Source organism: Rattus norvegicus, chromosome 1, assembly GCF_021556685.1.
Source record: "Rattus norvegicus strain SHRSP/BbbUtx chromosome 1, alternate assembly SHRSP_T2T, whole genome shotgun sequence".
Taxonomy (NCBI): domain Eukaryota; kingdom Metazoa; phylum Chordata; class Mammalia; order Rodentia; family Muridae; genus Rattus; species Rattus norvegicus.
The window spans coordinates 25,460,016-25,477,445 of record NC_141534.1 but is presented as its reverse complement, the minus strand read 5'-3'; the positions used below and the strand labels follow the sequence as shown (position 1 = coordinate 25,477,445).

Here is a 17,430-nt window from a genome sequence, read left to right as displayed (position 1 = left end):
CTGGGATATAGCCATTATTATCAAGATGGATATTTTTTTTTACTTTTTTATTGGTTATTTTATTTATTTATGTTTCAAATGTTATCCCTCTTCCTAGTTTCCACTCTGCAAATCCTCTATCCTATCCCCTCCCCCTGCTTCTATAAGGATACACTCCCACTCAGAAACCCACTCCTGCATCACCACCCTAGTATTCCCATACACTGGGGCATCAAGCCTCTACATGATCAAGGGACTCCATTCCCACTGATGCCAGATAAGTCAGCTGGAGCCGTGGGTACTCTCTGGTGGGTCTGGTTGGTTGATATTGTTATTCTTTCTATGGGGTTGCATATGCCTTCAGTTCCTTCAGTCCTTCCCCTAACTCCTCCATTGTGGTCCCGATGCTCAGTCCAATGGTTGGCATAGAGTATTAAATGTATATTGGTCAGGTGATGGTGCCCGCACTGCCATGGTAACTGAGAACGAGGCATAGGACTGGGGATTTAACAAAAGACAGAGACTCAAGTCATTTGTGCTACAAGAATGCCAAAGCTTTACTGAGGTTCACAGTATACATATACACCAAGTCCACTGTGTGGAAAAACCCCAGAAGCACAAGGGAAAAACAAGTTAAGGTTCTCAGAATAAAAACAGGAGCATGGAAATGACAAAAAGAACTTTACATTCTCAGGATAAAAACAGGAACTAACTCAATGGTGTTAATGCTCATTGGCCAAACAGCAAAGTCCAAGATGTTCTTTTCTTAAAACAAAAAGTTCCACAGGTGTCAGCAAGGCTCAGCAGGGGTCAAACACTGAGGTAGGCCAGGAGGGTCTGACAAGTCCCCCTTTTTATTTTTTAAAGTAGCACCTGTCTTTGGTCATTCTGGGAAAGCCAACATCCCTACCCATCATTGGGGGTCTCTGCCAGTCTCATAGCCCCTTCTTAGGTGGGTGCTGATCCCAAAGAGTTGTCCGTCATAGGCTAACTACTTCTTGTAAAGGCTGAGCCAGATTTGTGCCAAGGGATTGTCTCCTTCCAAGGAGAGCAACACTTGCTTAGTCACTGCCTGGGATTGGGAATGTTGTCTACGCATGGGACAAAGAAGTAAAAGGCCAACTACTGTGGCACCAAGGGCTATAACACCAAGGGCCACTGTAAGGTTTTGAAGTCTAGCTGGAGTCATATAAACATGCATGAAGATAGGAGAACAGGAGGCTATATGAAGTCAAGCTGTTCCTGTCAAAGTGCTCTCTGTTGATTTAGATTGAGAATGCCCAATTGTCAGCAACTTCTCCTTTAACTTGCTCTACTGTGCTTGCCTTAACAACAGATTGGGAGAGGGCAATCCTAGACACTGCAGCCACAGTGGTTGCAGCAGCAACGTCTGTTATAATAGAACTGATGATGCCAAAGTCTCTCCCATGATGGTTCAGAATCAGCTGACCCTCTCCCAAATGACCAACAGGCAATGGAACGGGCAGCTTCACGTAGATAGCATTTCTGTGAAGAATAGTCAAAACTATCTCCAAACCACAAAGAAAAATGGAGGAATTACACAGGGGAAGGAAGAGATATTAAAATTTTTACTAAGCCTACTATTTTCAAATTTAAGGGAACCTTCAAAAGTGATAGATGTATTCCAAGAGGCAGTGGAATTCAAAGCTACCCCCTATTTTAATATCAGAGGAGCAGCATCCAGGCAGGTAAAAGGAACACAAAGAAACATTCCAGAGGGAATTAAAAGGAACAATGCTCCCTGCCTGCAACTGCTCCCACCCAAGTCCATGCACTGCCTCCAATCTTTCAGAGAAAAGGGGCCACAACTCCACCTATACAGAATAGGAAGCAATTTAGCAGTGGCCCCCATGACAAACCTCCCAATCCTGTCCCATCTGCATGGGCTTGAACAACTAGGTCCCCATCAGACACAGGTTGAGGGTCTCCCACAACAGGTATCTCCCAAACCCATTCCGGAGGCAAATACCTGTTCATGCGGCATCCTCTGCACTGGTTGGGATTGAGTGATAACAATGTTCCTTCCCTATCCCGCAGCAGCATCTCTCCAAGCTGTCTGAGTGCACTGTTCCATATGATACAATCTCCCCCAGACAGCACTGCCCTATATAATTGTAAGTAAAGAGAACAAGGGAACCATAAGCAGAGCAACTCCTTAAAACTCAGAGGAATATGTTGTCTAATAAATTGATGTGCATTGTTGGGGTCCAGGATCTCAACAACAGGATACACTGCTCCCTGTCCAGGGGGAGGCTTAGGAAAAATTACGGTTCTCCTTGGAGCCTTTTCTCCTTAACAGCACCTCAAGGAATGAAAGGGTTCACAGACAGGAGGAATAGTACCTGCCTCTTCTATAGAGAAGGTATTTTTACTAGGAGAAGGAAATTCTGATTTTTTTAAGCAACCCTGAACTTATTAATCTTCCTTTTAAGCTCCTCTGTTTCTTTTTCTAATGTCTCTTCTTCATCCTCCTATGAGCTTGAATCCTGATGTGAATCTGAGAATTGTAAAGACTTATGAGAGGCATCATCTTTTGCCACTCTGATTGTTCTTTCTATCTCTGACATTTGTTCCTTTATTTTAGCATTAGTATTCAAGACAGCATCCTTGACCAATCTCCACAAAGAGAACATGACAACAAGAATGCTCTCAGTGCCATCTCTCTGCAGTGTTTTTGAAATCTGTCTTAACATGTTCTCAATCAGGAATACTAAGTCCTCCTGAATGAACAAACCAGGGATTAGTCTTTTCTAAAGTTTTAATAAATTCTTTAGCTGTTTCTACCTTTATCCCTTTTCCCTGCTGTTTGAGCAGAGCTACCATCTGATCTGATAGCTGTAATGTGGAACTCGAGGTTCCCATGGCATGATCCTTTTACTCACTGTGAACTAAACTTACTTTCCGTTCATTGCTGCGCTGCCGCTCACCCAATAGTTCCTTTCACTTTGCCTGCTGGCTTCCTGGAATGAGCCCATCAGGGTCTCTTCACTTTTCCGATCTCGGTGGAACCTCCACTTGATGGCACCTGTACCGCCATGGTACTGAGAACCAGCTGTAGGCCTGGGGGATTTAACAAAAGACAGAGACTCAGGTCATTTGTACTATGAGAATGCAAAAGCTTTACTGAGGTTCACAGTATATATACACCAAGTCCACCAGGTGGAAAAACCCTGGAAGCACAATGAAAAAACAAGTTTACATTCTCAGGATAAAAACCAGAGCATGGAAGTGACAAAAACAAGCTTAGTTTCTCAGGATAAAAACAGGAACTGACTCAACTGTGTTGCCCCCCATCAGCCAAACAGCAAAGTCTGAGATGTTCTTTTCTAAAAAACAAAAGGTTCATATGTGTCAGCAAGGGTAAGCAGGGGGCAAACACTGAGGTAGCCCAGGATGATCCAACAGTCAGGCCCTGGCAGAGCCCGTCAGGGTACAGCTATACCAGGCTCCTGTCAGCAAGTACTTTTGGGATCAGCAATAGTGTCTGGATTTGGTGTCTGCAGATGGGCTGGATCCCTAGATAGGGCAATTTCTAGATAGCTTTTCCTTCAGTCTCTGCACCACTCTTTGTCCTTGCATTTCCTTTAGACAGGGGTAATTCTGGGTTTAAATTTAGGAGATGGGTGGGTGGCTCTATTCCTCAACCAGAAGCTGTGATTAATCTCTGGACAAAATCTTGACAGGTTATCTCTTCCCTTTATTAGGTATTTCAGCTAATGTCATTCCTGTTGGGTCCTGGAAGCCTCTTGCATTCCTGGCATCTGGAACTTTGTAGTGGCTTCCCCCAGTTTTCCATCCCTAACTGCTGCACACTGCCATTCAATTTTCCAACATTCTGCCACTTCTTCCCTTCTCTTTCCATACCTGATTCTGCCCCAATTCCCTCCCTTTCCTCTTTCCATCAAGTCCCCCACCTCCGCTTTCTAAATAGGACTGAAGCATCCACACATTGATCTTCCTTTTTCTTGAGCTTCATATGGTCGGTAAGTTGTATCATGGTTATTCAAAGCTTTTTGTCTTATCATTGATGCCTTACCATGTGTGTTCTTTTATGTCTTACTTAAGATGATATTTTCTAGTTTCATCCATTTGCCTTCAAATTCCACTGTCATTGTTTTTAATAGCTGAGTAGTACTCTATTATGTAAATGTACCATATTTTCTGAATTCATTCCTCTGGTGAGCCATATCTGGGTTCTTTCCAGCTTATGACTATTATGAATAGGCTGCTATGAGCATAGTGGAGCATGTGTCCTGTTGTATGTTGGAGCATTTTTTAGGTATATGCTCAGGAGTGGTAAATCTGTGTCCTCAGGCAGTACTATGTCCAATTTTCTGAGATACTGTCAGCCTGATTTCCAGAGTGTTTGTACCAGCTTGCAATCCCACTAGAAATGGAGGAGTGTTCTTTCTCCACAGCCTTGCCAGCATCTGCTGTCACCTAAGTTTTTGATCTTAGCCATTCTGAATTCTGTCAGGTGCAATGTCAGGGTTGTTTTGATTTGCATTTCCCTGATGGCTATGGATGTTGAACATATCGTTAGGTGCTTTTGGTCATTTGAGAATCTGTACTTGAGATTCATTGATTAACTGTGTACTCCACTTTTAATAGGGTTGTTTGGTTCTATGGAGTCTGACTTCTTGAATTCTCTGTATATGTTGGATATTAACCATTTATCCAATGTAGCCCTCTATCCCTTTTTCCAATTGGTAGGTTGCAGTTTTGTCTTATTGACAGTGTCCATTGCCTTACAGAATTCAATTTTATGAGATCACATTTGCCTATAGTTGATCTTAGAGCCTGAGCCACTGCGGTTCTGTTCAGAAAAATTTCCCATGTGCCCATGTGTTCGAGGCTCTTTCCCAGTTTCTCTTCTATAGGTTCAATGTGTCCGGTTTTATGTCAAGGTACTTGATTCACTTGGACTTGAGCTTTGTACAAGGAGATAAGTATCAATTTGCATTCTTATACATACTAATTGCACCTTGAGCCATTTGTCTTTTCTCCAAACAGAATTTGGCTTTGTTTTCAAAGATCAAGTGACCAGAGGTGTGTGGGTTTAATTCTGTATCTTCAATTCTATTTCAATGAACTACATGTCTGTTTCTGTACCAATAACATGCTATTTTTGTCACTATTGCTCTGTTTTATAGTTTGAGATCAGGGATGATTAGTCTCCCAAAATTTTTATTATTGTTGAGAATAGTTTTCACTATCCTGGCTTTTTTGTTATTCCAGATGAATTTGAGAATTGCTCTTTCTATCACTGAGAAAAATTGAGTTGGTATTTTGATAGGGATTGCATTGAATCTGTAGACTGTTTTTGCTCAAATGGACATTTTTACAGTGTTAATCTTGTCGATCCATAAGCATGGGAGATCTTTCCATCTTCTGAAGTCTTCTTCTATTTCTTTCTTCAGAGACTTATAGTACTTGTTATACAGATCTTTTACTTGCTTAATTAGAGTCACAAAAAGATATTTTACATTGCATGTGAGTATTGTAAAAGGTGTAGTATTCCCTAATTTCCTTTGCATCCTGTTATCCTTTGGTAGAGGAAGGCTATTAATTTGTTTGCGTTAATTTTATTTCTAGCCATTTGCAGAAGTTGTTTATCAGCTGCAGAGTTTTCTCATGAAACTTTTAAGATCACTTAACTATACTATCATACCATCTGCAAATAGTAATATTTGACACTTTCCTTTCCAATTTGTATCTTTTATTTTTTGCCTCCTTTTGTTGTCTAATTGCTGTGACTAGAACTTGGAATACATTATTGAAAAGAGAGGGGGAGAGTGTGCAGCATTACCTAGTTTCTAATTTTCCTGAGATTTCTTCAAATTTCTCTTCATTTATTTGATGCTGCCAATTGGTTTGCTGTATACTGCCCTTATTGTACTCATGTACAGTCCTCAAATTCTTGATATTTCTAAGACCTTTACCATGAAAGGATTTTGTATTTTGTCAAATGATTTTTCAGCATCTGATGAGATGATCATATTTTCCCTTTGTGTTTGTTTATATAGTGGATTATGTTGATAGATTTCCATATATTGAATCATCCTTGCATCCCTGGGATTTAGCCTACTTAATCATGATGGATGACCATTTTGATGTGTTCTTGGACTCTGTTTGAAAGAAATTTATTGAGTAATTTTGCATCCATATTCATCAGTGAATTGGTCTGAAGATCTCTTTGTTTGGTCTTTGTTTAGTTATTAGCATAATTGTGGGTTTATAGAACTAATTAAGCCAAGATGAACTCTCAATTCTGAACATCAATGCCCCAAAGGCAAGGGCACCTTCATTTGTAAATGAAACATTACTAAATGTGAAAGCACACATTTAAGCTTACAAATAATAGTGGGAAATTTCAACACTCCACTCTCACAATGCATAGATCATGGAAATGAAAACTAAACAGAGACACAATGAAACCAGCAGAAGTTATAAACCACACGGATTTAATAGATATCTATAGAACATTTCTCCTTAAACCAAAAGAATATATCTTCTCAGCACCTCACATTAACTTCTCCAAAATTGACCATATAATGGGACAGAAAATAAACCTCAACAGCTACAAGAAGATGGAAATAATTCCATGCATCCTATTCTATTACCAAGGACTAAGATTGGTCTTCAATAACAACAACAAGAACAACAACAACAAACACACAAACAAACAAAAAACCAGAAAACTCACATATACTGGAAGCTGAACGACTCTCTACAGAATGAAAACTTGGTCAGGGAAAAAATAAAGAAATGAAAGACTTTTAAGTATTTAATGAAAATGAAGATGCAACATACCCAAACTTAACCCAATGAAAGTAGTGTTAAGAGAAAAACTCATAGCTCTGAGTGTCTCCATAAAGAAGCAGGAAAAAGCATACATTAGCAGCTTAACAGCATATGTGAAATCTCTAGAACAAAAAGAAGCAAATGCAAACAAGAGGAGTAGACATCAGGAAATAATCAAACTCAGGACTGAAAATCAACCAAGTAGAAACAAAGAATACTATACAAAGAATGAACAAAACCAGGAGCTGGTTCTTTGAGAAAATCAACAACGTAGATAATAAACCTTGAGCTAGACTATCCAGAGGGCCCAGAGACAGCATCTAAAGTAACAAAGTCAGAAAAGGAAGACATAACAACAGAAACTGAAGAAATTGAAAAAAATCATCAGATTCTTCTTCAAAAGTCTATATTCAACAAATGTGGAAAATCTAGATGAAATGGATGATTTTCTAGCCAGATATCAAGTATCAAGGTCAAATTTGGATTAGGTAAACTATCTAACTGTCTCATAACATCTAAAGAAATAAAAGCAGTCATTAAAAGTCTCCCCAACCATAAAAAAACCATGATCAAGATAGTTTTAGTGCAAAATTCTATCAGACTTTCACAGAAGACCTCATACCAATACTGTCCAAACTATTCCACAAAATAGAAACAGATGGATATTCTTTCTTGATATATCCTATATTTGGTTGGAATTAATTTATTGAAAAAAATTTGCCTCTATCTTCATAAGGAAAACTTGTCAATAATTTTTGTTGATTTATGTGTGTGTTTGTGTGTGTGTGTGTGTGTGTGTGTGTGAGTGTGTTGTGTGTATGATTTTGATATTAAGGTATTTCTGGCCCCACAAAAAGAATTAGGTAATGTTACTACTGTTTTTATGTTTGAAGCATAATTTGAGGAGGATTGGTCTTGATTCTTTGAAAGTATGGGAGAACTCGCTGCTGAATCCTTGGACTTTTCTGGTGGGGAGACTTTCAATACTTTTTCTATGACACTGATTGTTATTGGGCTGTGTAAGGTGCTGATGTGATCTTTATTTCACCTTGGTACATGACCTATGTCTGGAACTTTATCCATTTTCTTTATGTTTTCTAGATTCGTGAAGCATAGGATTTTAAAGTATATCTTATGAGTCTCTGGATGTTTTCAGTGTTTATTCTAATATTTCCCTTTTCTCTCTAGTTTTATTAAGTTTGATCTTCTCAGTCTTTATTTAATTTTGCTAAATGTTTATCAAAGCACCAAATCCTCATTTCACTATATCTTACTGCTCTTTGTTGTAATATATTGATTCCAGCCTTGTCATTGATTAATTTTTGCCATCAATTACTTTTGTGTGTGATTGTTTTCCTTCTTTGGTAGAACTTTCAAGTGTGCTCTTAATTTAATATGTGATATCTCCAATATTTTGAAGGCACTTAGTGCTATGAACTTGCCTCTTAGTACTACCTTCATTCTGCCTAATAGTTAGGGTGCATTGTATTTTCATTTTCATTGGGGAGGATTGTGAAGAAATTAGAAAAGAAATCATTTTCAGAATATATGAAGAAAATGTATTTTCAATAAAATATAAATATAAGTATATAAATATAATTTTAAAATGATTTTATTTAATTTATATATGTGAGTACAGCACCATTGTCTTTGGACACATTAGAAGAGGGCACTGAATCCTACTACAGATGGTTGTGAGCCACAATGTGGTTGTTGGAAATTGAACTCAGTGTTCTTAGCAGCTGAGCGATCTCTCTAAGCTATAGATGTATTTTTAAAGTAAAATACATATTTAATTTTTAAATTTTTTGTTATACTTACATATGTAAAATTTATTTTTCTGTATTTCTGATTTATATTGGTTTGTTCAAATAATTAATTTTATTTCATTGAATTTTTTCTCTGTTGTTTGTTTTTGACATCATTAAATTTGTACTCTTACTTTTATTATTTGTTTTATTTAATTTTGATGAATTTATTATTTCCCTTAAATGCTCTCTTATCTCCTGAGTTGTTAAAATTTTTTTATTGTTTTCCTTGGGTTTCAGTATTTGCCTATCTCTCTGCTATTGACAGTGACTTTATTTCCTTTTTTAAAAATTGGATATTTTGTTTATTTACATTCCAAATGTTATCCCCTTTCCCTGTTTCAACTCCGGAAACTCACTATCCCATTCCTGCTTTTTTAGCATGCTCTCCCACCCATCTACCCACTACTGCTTCCCAATCCTGGCATTTTCCTACACTGGGGCATCAAACCTTCACAGGTCCAAGAATCTCTCTTTCTATTGATGCCAGACAAGGCCATCCACTGCTACATATTCAGCTGTGGCCATCGGTGCCTCCATGTGTATTCTTTGTTTGGTGGTTTAGTTCCTGGAAGCTCTAAGAAGTCTGGTTGGTTGATATTTTTATTCTTCCTATAGGGTTGCAAATCCCTTTAGCTCCTTCAGTCCTTCTCTAACTCCTCCATTGGGGACCCTGTGCTCAGTCTAATGGTTAACTGATAGCATCTTTCTCTGTATTTGTCAGACTCTGGCAGAGCCTCTCAGGAGACAGCTATATCAGACTTCTGTCAGCTAGCACTTCTTGGCATCAGCAATAGTGTATGGGTTTTGTGGCTGTATATGAGATGGATCCTAAGGTAAAACAGTCTCTGGATGGCCTTACCTTCAGCCTCTGTTCAACACATTGTCTCTGTATTGCCTTTAGACAGGAGTAATTCTGGGTTTAAAATTTGGAGATGAGTGTGTGGCCCCATCCCCCAAACAGAGGCCTTGCCCAACCTATGGGTATGGTCTGTACAGGTTCTCCCTCCCACCTATTGGGCATTTCAGCTAATCTTATCCCTGTTTGCTTCTGGGAGTCTCTTGCTTTCCTGGCATCTCAGACTAAGTCATCTTTCCAGCTCCTTTTTTTTTTCTTTTTAGTATCAGTTGTGATCTACTTTTTATTCTGCAGTTAGTTGTTTTAGCTTTGAGGAGTTCTTGTGCTTTCTATTGTGTCTATTGTTGACATCAAGTTTTAATCCATGGTAATCAGATAAGTGCATGGTGGTATTCCAACTTTCTTGTATCTTTTAAGGGTTGATTTTTATCCATGTAGGTGGTCAGTTTTGGAGAACATTCCATGAGCTTCTGAGAAAGTATATTTCTTTGTGTTTGAGTGAAATGTCTTATGAATATCTGGTAGATTCATTTGATTTATAATGTTATCTAATGTCAGGATTTTTAGGCAATTCCATTATTTTGATATTTGCTTATTATTTTGGTCTTGCATATTATTGCAAAACAAATAATGATGAGATAACTATTAAACTGATAAAATAGAAAATGGCCAATATGTGAGAAAATGACAATGATGTAGATTCCATAGTATGTTTCAGAATTTTGAAATTGTCTAGTGGTATTGGTAGGATGGTTATTCCAAAATACAGTAGATATTATTCTGTTTTAGAAGCATAAGCAAACTTTCTAATTTTTCCTCAGAATACCTATAAGAAGAAAATAAGCTAAATATGTGTTAGTCCTTGTAACTAGTTAGAATAAGTAAATGATAGGATAAAAATGAACCCAATTTTCTTAGTAGCATACTAAAAATTAATTCAGAAAACAAATGGGCAGGTCATTCAAATTAGGCTTTGAGTCTTTGTTTTCCTGTATTTTGGAAGCTCTTATGGTTGTTGATATTAACTTGTGACACATAGGCTTATATTTATTAATCTAGAAATCTTGGGATTGATATGGAAAATGAGTTTAAGTTCATAGGGAGATATGTAGCAAAAACTGAACACAAAATTTATTAAAAGCATCAAAAATGAATGTGCATATACTCCTTTCCCTTTCTTCTTTCCCTCTTTTTGAAATAGAAGCTTACTGAGCAGAGATAGGGAGTTAGAATGATCACAGAGAAATATAGGGAATGCATACCACCTTTAATGTTCCCCCAATTCATCATGTCCAAGTGTGTTTGTCAAATTAGAGGGAAAGATACACACGATTACAAAGGTTTTGTGTCAAGGCAAGGCTATACAAAATCTTAAAAAAATCTTCCCACCATTGACTTGTTTTGATCATTTATTTTCTACTGGATTCCTTAGATGCCTTTTAAAATGTATAAGATCATTCCTGTCATAAGAGTGAAGGTATATAATTCAAATCACTTGGTCAAAGCTCTCTCTCTCTCTCTCCATTTCTGTTTCTCCCTCTCTGTCTCTCTGTCTGTCTGTCTGTCTCTCTCTTTTTCACACAAACAAACAAACAAACAAACAACACACACACACAAACACACACACACACAGAGAGAGAGAGAGAGAGAGAGAGAGAGAGAGAGAGAGAGAAAGAGAGAGAGAGAGAGGGAGAAGCAAGAGCTCAGATTGGGCATTTTTCTAGGTTTCTGTGATTGGCACCAAGTCTAATTTCCTGATAGAAATGGGGAGCTGCAAGGGCTCCTTATACATGAACTATGAAGCCTAAAATGGGATATGAAGCAGAGTCTGTATGTTAGATACTTTGAAAAGAATGAAACTTCAAAGAACAGTCAGAAAAGTTCAAGGAAGGGGAAAGGGCCTGTTTGAAAGGGTGGATGGGGAAAATTACGATGCTTTTAGGAAGTTCCCAGAGAATTTAGGGTCTGGAATAAGTAGATAGTAAAAAGTGAGATATCCTAGCTCACTGCAATGCACAGAATAGAAGAATAAATACACTTTCTATCCATTAGTTGAGTGGCAATAGGAGAACGTGTGAAGATTCCAACCCCTAATAATCTGCTTAGTACCTGTCAAATTGCAAGGAGATTGTATATATTTACACATTTGTATATAATCAATTTTCACGTTTAATTTTTACCTTAGTAAATGGTTAACAATGGTGTGGAATTTGAAAGTGATGTGAGAAATGGAATGTCTAGGATAATAAATAGAATAGTTCATTACAGAAAATCATGAGTATTTTTTGTTATTCATTAATCCCAGATTGAACACAATTAGGGGACTAGGAAGACAAAAGGAAGGGTTAGACAGATCTGCTGATGAAGTTGCCTCATGTGGAGCTTAACTTTCTGTTGACTCCCGATACTCACAGCATGGAAGATCAGAGCCAAGTCTTGCATTCTGACATCTAACATTCACAAATGAAAATTTAAAATATAATACAAAATATACTAAAAGTTCTTGCTTTCTTTAATAAATGGAGTGGAAGGAGGATATAAGCTAAGTCATAGAAAACTTAATCATAGAGTTGATTTATATAGCACAAATTCTAATCCTCACAAAATTCTAGAGGGAAGTCATCATTTCCTCCTGCTGTCCAGAAGATAAGGTGTATCTGAGGAAATGGAAGGACCAATGAGACATTTGATTAAATGCTGATGAATGCGGACTGGTAACTTCATTTGTACATGAATAAAACAGAAAATGAACAAGGTCATGACTTTGACTGTAAATTTGATATGTTACCAAGACAATGATGTTGACAGAATAAATACGTGATGAATCAAGATTTGAAAATAGTAGAAAATAAATGGATGTATTTTAATGACAAAATGTAGGACAATTGTCTAATCAAGTGCAACTCACACTTGATATAAAAACCTTTCAAAGATTTAAAAAGAAATGTAATGGAAAGTGACATTGCATAGAGCAAGATCAAGAAATACATTTTCATGGGATTGGATTAAAGGGAAATTGCAAAATATTGATGAAGCCAATGTAGCTAAAACACTGTGTTCAATAATGAAGTTTAGGAGTTAATGCTGCAGTGTTAGTGGAACTTATTCCTTATACACACATGGCAGGTGACACTGTAAAATCCAAGCACTACACCGTCCCCTCAGTGTTAGTTCACTCATTGTAGAGGTATCCTGACATCTAGATTTAAAAGACACATGGACAACTATGCTCTAAAAAGAATACAGCCAAAGTATGTCTATCCATTCATAATTTCATTAAGTAATATTTTTCCTTCTTCCTATGGGTTAATTTGATCTGTATTTGATTTTCTCCTATTTATATTATTTAGAGAGCAATATATTTTTCAATTATCCTTTCTTTTGCAATTTATTTTTTATTAGATACTTTATGAATTTACATTTCAAATGTTTTCCCCTTTCCTGGGTCCCCTCTCTACCATCTTACCTCACCCTACTTCTATGAGGATGCACCCTTTCCCACCCATCCATTTCCAACTCACCCGGCTGTATTCCCCTACACTGGTGAATCCAGCCTTCATAGAACCAAGGGCTTCTTATCCTATTGATGCCATATTAAGCCATCCTCTGCTACATATGTTGCTAGAGTCATGGGTCCCTTCATGTGTACTCTTTGATTGATGGTTTAGTCCCTGGGAGCTCTGGGGGAACTGGTTAGTTGATATTGTTGTTCTTCCTATTGGGTTGGAAACCCCTTCAGCTCCATCAGTCTTTTCTCTAACTCCTCCTTTGGGGTCTCCACATTCAGTCCTATGATTAGCTGCAAGCATCCTCATCTCTATCTGCAAGGAGACATTCATATCAGGCTCCTGTAAGCAAGTACTTCTTGGCATCAGCAACTGTGACTGGGTTTGGTATCTGTATATAGGATTGATCCCCACATGGGGCAGTCCCTGGATGGCCTTTCCTTCAGTCTCTGCTCCACTCTTTGTCCCTATATTTCCTTTAGACAGGGGCAATTCTGGGTTAAAATTTTAAGAAAGGGTAGATGGCCACGTCCCCCAACAGGGGGCCTTGCCTAACCTCTGGATTTGGTCTCTATAGGTTCTACTTCCCCTCTGTTGAGCTTTTTACCTAATTTCATCCCTGTTCAGTCCTGGGAGCCTTTGCTTTCCTGGCATCTGGGATTTGCTGGTGGTTATCCACATTTCCCCATGCCCCATTGCTACACACATCTGTTCAAATTTCTAGCCCTCTCTATACATATCATCACCCTCTATATGTCATTGATGTCTCCTCTCATATCTGATACTGCTCCCCTTATTCCCCCTTCCTCTCCTCTCTTCCTCCCAAGACCCTCCCACCTTCTACATCCCATGAGTATTTTCTTTCCCCTTCTAAGAAGGCTGAACCATTCACACATTCCACTTATCAGTGTGTGCATACAATTAATGTTTTTTTTTTTGTGACTGGGTTACCTGACAGGATGATATTTTCTAGTTCCATCTAGTTGCCTAAGAATTTTTGAAGTCATTGTTTTTAATGGCTGAGTGAAAATATACCACATTTTCTGTTGAAGGAAATTGGGTTCTTCCAAGCTTCCAGTTATTATAAATAAGGCTACTAGGAACATAGTGAAGCATGTGTCCTTGTTATATGTTGGAGCATCCTTTGGGTATATGCTCAGGAGAGGTATAGCTGGTTCCTCAGGTAGTACTATGTGTTCTTCTCTGAGGAACCACAGACTGAATTCTACAGTGGTTGTACCAGGTTGCAATCCTTACAACAATCTTAAAATCCTCTGTCCTCAACATGAGATGTGATTTTAAATCCAAATCTTGCATTTTAGTGTGATGGGGTATCCAGGATTTGCTGTGGTGGGTGAACTTGGTTCTTTTGATGCCAAGTAGCTTGGTTTCTTACTTAGGTTCCTGCCCTTGCCTTTTGCCATCTGGTTATCTCTGATGTTACTTGGTCTTTCTTTCTCTGAATGGGCTTGTCACTCCTATGGGCCTGTGAGCCTGTGATCTTAGGAAGTAAGAGCACTCCTGGAAGACAGTCTCTCTCTGGGCAGGATTTGGGTACAGCATCCAGAGGTAAGGCTATCTCATAGCCCTCTGTACAAATTCAGATCCTGTTACTATTGAAAAAGAAAGACGTGCATGCTACAGGGACCTGACATAGCTATTTCTTAAGAGACTCTGCCATAGCATGACAATACAGAGTCGAATGCTCACAGTCAACCATTGAACTGAACACAGGGTTTCCAGTGGAGGAGTTAGAGAAAGGATTGAAGGAGCTGAAGTAGTTTGCAACCTCAAAAGAACAATACCAACCAACCAGAGTTCCCTGGGATTAAACCTCCATGCAAAGAATACACATGGACAGACCCATGGCTACAGCTGCATATATAGCACAGGATGGCCTTGTTGGGCACCAATGGGAGGAGAAGCCCTTGGTCCTGCCAAGGCTCCATGCCCCAGTATAAGGGAATGTCAGGGTGGGGAAAGGAAAGGATGGGTGGCTGGGTGGTGAAGCAACCTCATAGGATCGGGGGAGGGGGAGGGAAAGGGGGTAGGGACTTTCAAACTTATTGAATATTGTATTATTTTTAGGAACATGGGTACGTTGTTATCCAAGTAATGGATATGCCAATTAATGTCCAAGTAAGTGTAAGCATTCTTAGTCCTCAAATGTTCATGTATGTGTGTATATGTGTATTTGTATGCTGAAACATTAGAAATTTGCCAGGCAGTGGTATTACATTCCTTTAATCCCAGCACTGGGAGGGAGAGGCACACAGATCTCTTGAATTTGAATCCAGCTTGGTCTACAGAGCAAGTTCTATGACAGTCAAAGGTACATAGAAAAGCCTGTCATAAACAATCAAACAAACAAATAAACAAACATCCAATGTAGCATTGTTTCAGATGTCCCTTCCCTTGTCTAACTGCAACTCAGTATATCAACTGATGAATGTATTTTCAAAAAGTAAGGTGAGAGACTCAGTGAAATAACAATTTTTACACGTATAAAATGTTTTATATTTCCAAAGGACAAGAACATTTCCAATTAGGCTACCTTAAATAATGCCATATACAACAGCGATGAAGCAATACATTCAAAATCTAAAGAGCACAGAATTTTTAGAGATGCTTACAGATAAAAGTAAAAGCTTTCATACATAGTCCTGAGTTCATTTACTATAGTTTCAGTCAGTAAATTACATTGTCTCAAATCTCCCATAATTCTACTTGGATTCCTTATTCAGTTAATATGACAAATCCTAAACTCTGACTACTTTCAATCTAGAACAAAAAGCTTTTTTAATAATCAATCAATCAACTACATAGTTTGTTTTCAATCTATCCTAAATGCAGTTTCTCCTCCTTCTACTACTCCCAGTGCTCTTCACTTTCCTACCAATGGACCTACCACACTGCACCTACTATTCCTTCTGAAAACAACAGTCCTCCCTGGAATATTCACTCAACATGACATAACAAGATATAATAAGACTAAGCACAAACCCTTATATCAAGGCTGATCAAGAAAACCTAGTAGGAAGAAAAGGGTCCTAGGAGGTGAGGAAAGAGTCAAAGACAATCTCCTTACCCCCCCCCATTCCCAGTTTTAGGAGTCCCACAAGTACACTAAGCTGCACAGATAGGACATATATGCAGAGAACCTAGCACATAGCCATGCAGACTCCATTACTGCTGCCTCAGTCTCTGTGAGCCCCTATGAGCTGGACTTAGTTGATGATGTTTGTGGGCCTTGTTCTGGTGTTCTTGACCCCTATAGAGCCCACAATTCTTATCCCACCCCCACCCTGCCCTTTCTATCGCCAAGAGGAGGGCCCTGAAGGAGATCTCCAATTTGGGCTCAAGCAGAGAACTACCACAATCAAACAAACAGAAACAAAATAAAACAAAACAGAAAACCCAGGAACCTGAGATTCCTTAGCTAAAACACAAGCTACAAAGTGAAGCACAGTTATTTAAGAAGAGATTGAATTATTTTTTAACCCATGGACTAGGAAGGGCTAGAAAGAAGTTAGTGAAACAATTATCATAGAAAGAATGATCTAGTGGTAGAGCATGCACGGGGCTCAAGAGTCAGGTCTTTGCACAGTCAAATCTTGCCTCTACATTGGGCTCTGTCTTCAGACCTCAAAGCCCTGGGTGAACAGTGTGTGAAAGACAAATTTAGAAGACATAAGACTGTTGGTTCTGGGGAGGGCAAGCATTTCTTGAAGGGATGGAAAACATAAGCAGCAGTGTTGTGGCAACAAACTAAGGACAGCAGACAAAGTTCAACAGGAACAGCATGTGTTGGCACCTCTCTATGAGAAAACCTTAATGACTTTCATGATGAGCAAATTGGACTGTGGCAAGAGCTAGTGGAAGAAGTTACTAAATGCAATTGGCAGTTTAGAGTCACTAAGTCTGCAGAAACCACACTTGTGATACAATAATCTTAACAAAGTCTCTAAAATTTATAACCTGTTACCTCATCCATCACTGACTCTATAAAAATATACTCTTTTGGCTTTAATGGAATAGTCTCTTATATTTGGACAGTATCAAGATCACAAATGTCACAATATGCCATCATTGCAATCACATTTATTTGATGTTTGGAATGTAGTTTGTGGAATTTAATTTCTGGACTAAAGAAAGGTGTTTAAAAGGATACACTTTGGAATTGTGCTGAAAAAAATTGTTCTATTAATCATTTTATTTGTGTACATTTCAAATGTTATCGCCCTTCCCAGTCTTCCCTCCACGATCGGCCTGCCCCCTCCCCCTGTCCTTTGCTTTTAACAGTATGCTCCCTCCAACCTACTCCCACCTCACCTCTCTAGCATCCCATTTCTCTGAGGCATCAGATCTCCACAGGACCAAGCCCCTCCCCTCTCTGCTATATATGTAGTTGAAGCCAGGGACCAGCCCATGTATACGATTTGGTGGTTTCATC

The 17,430-nt window shown here is 38.6% G+C and overlaps 1 protein-coding gene and 1 pseudogene across 25 annotated transcripts in view; both read left to right on the top strand.

The window, feature by feature from the left end:
• Trdn (triadin) overlaps positions 1-17,430 on the top strand; it is a 450,291-nt gene that overhangs the window by 146,424 nt on the left and 286,437 nt on the right.
• On the top strand, positions 16,526-16,912 carry LOC148006890 (succinate dehydrogenase assembly factor 3, mitochondrial-like; annotated as a pseudogene).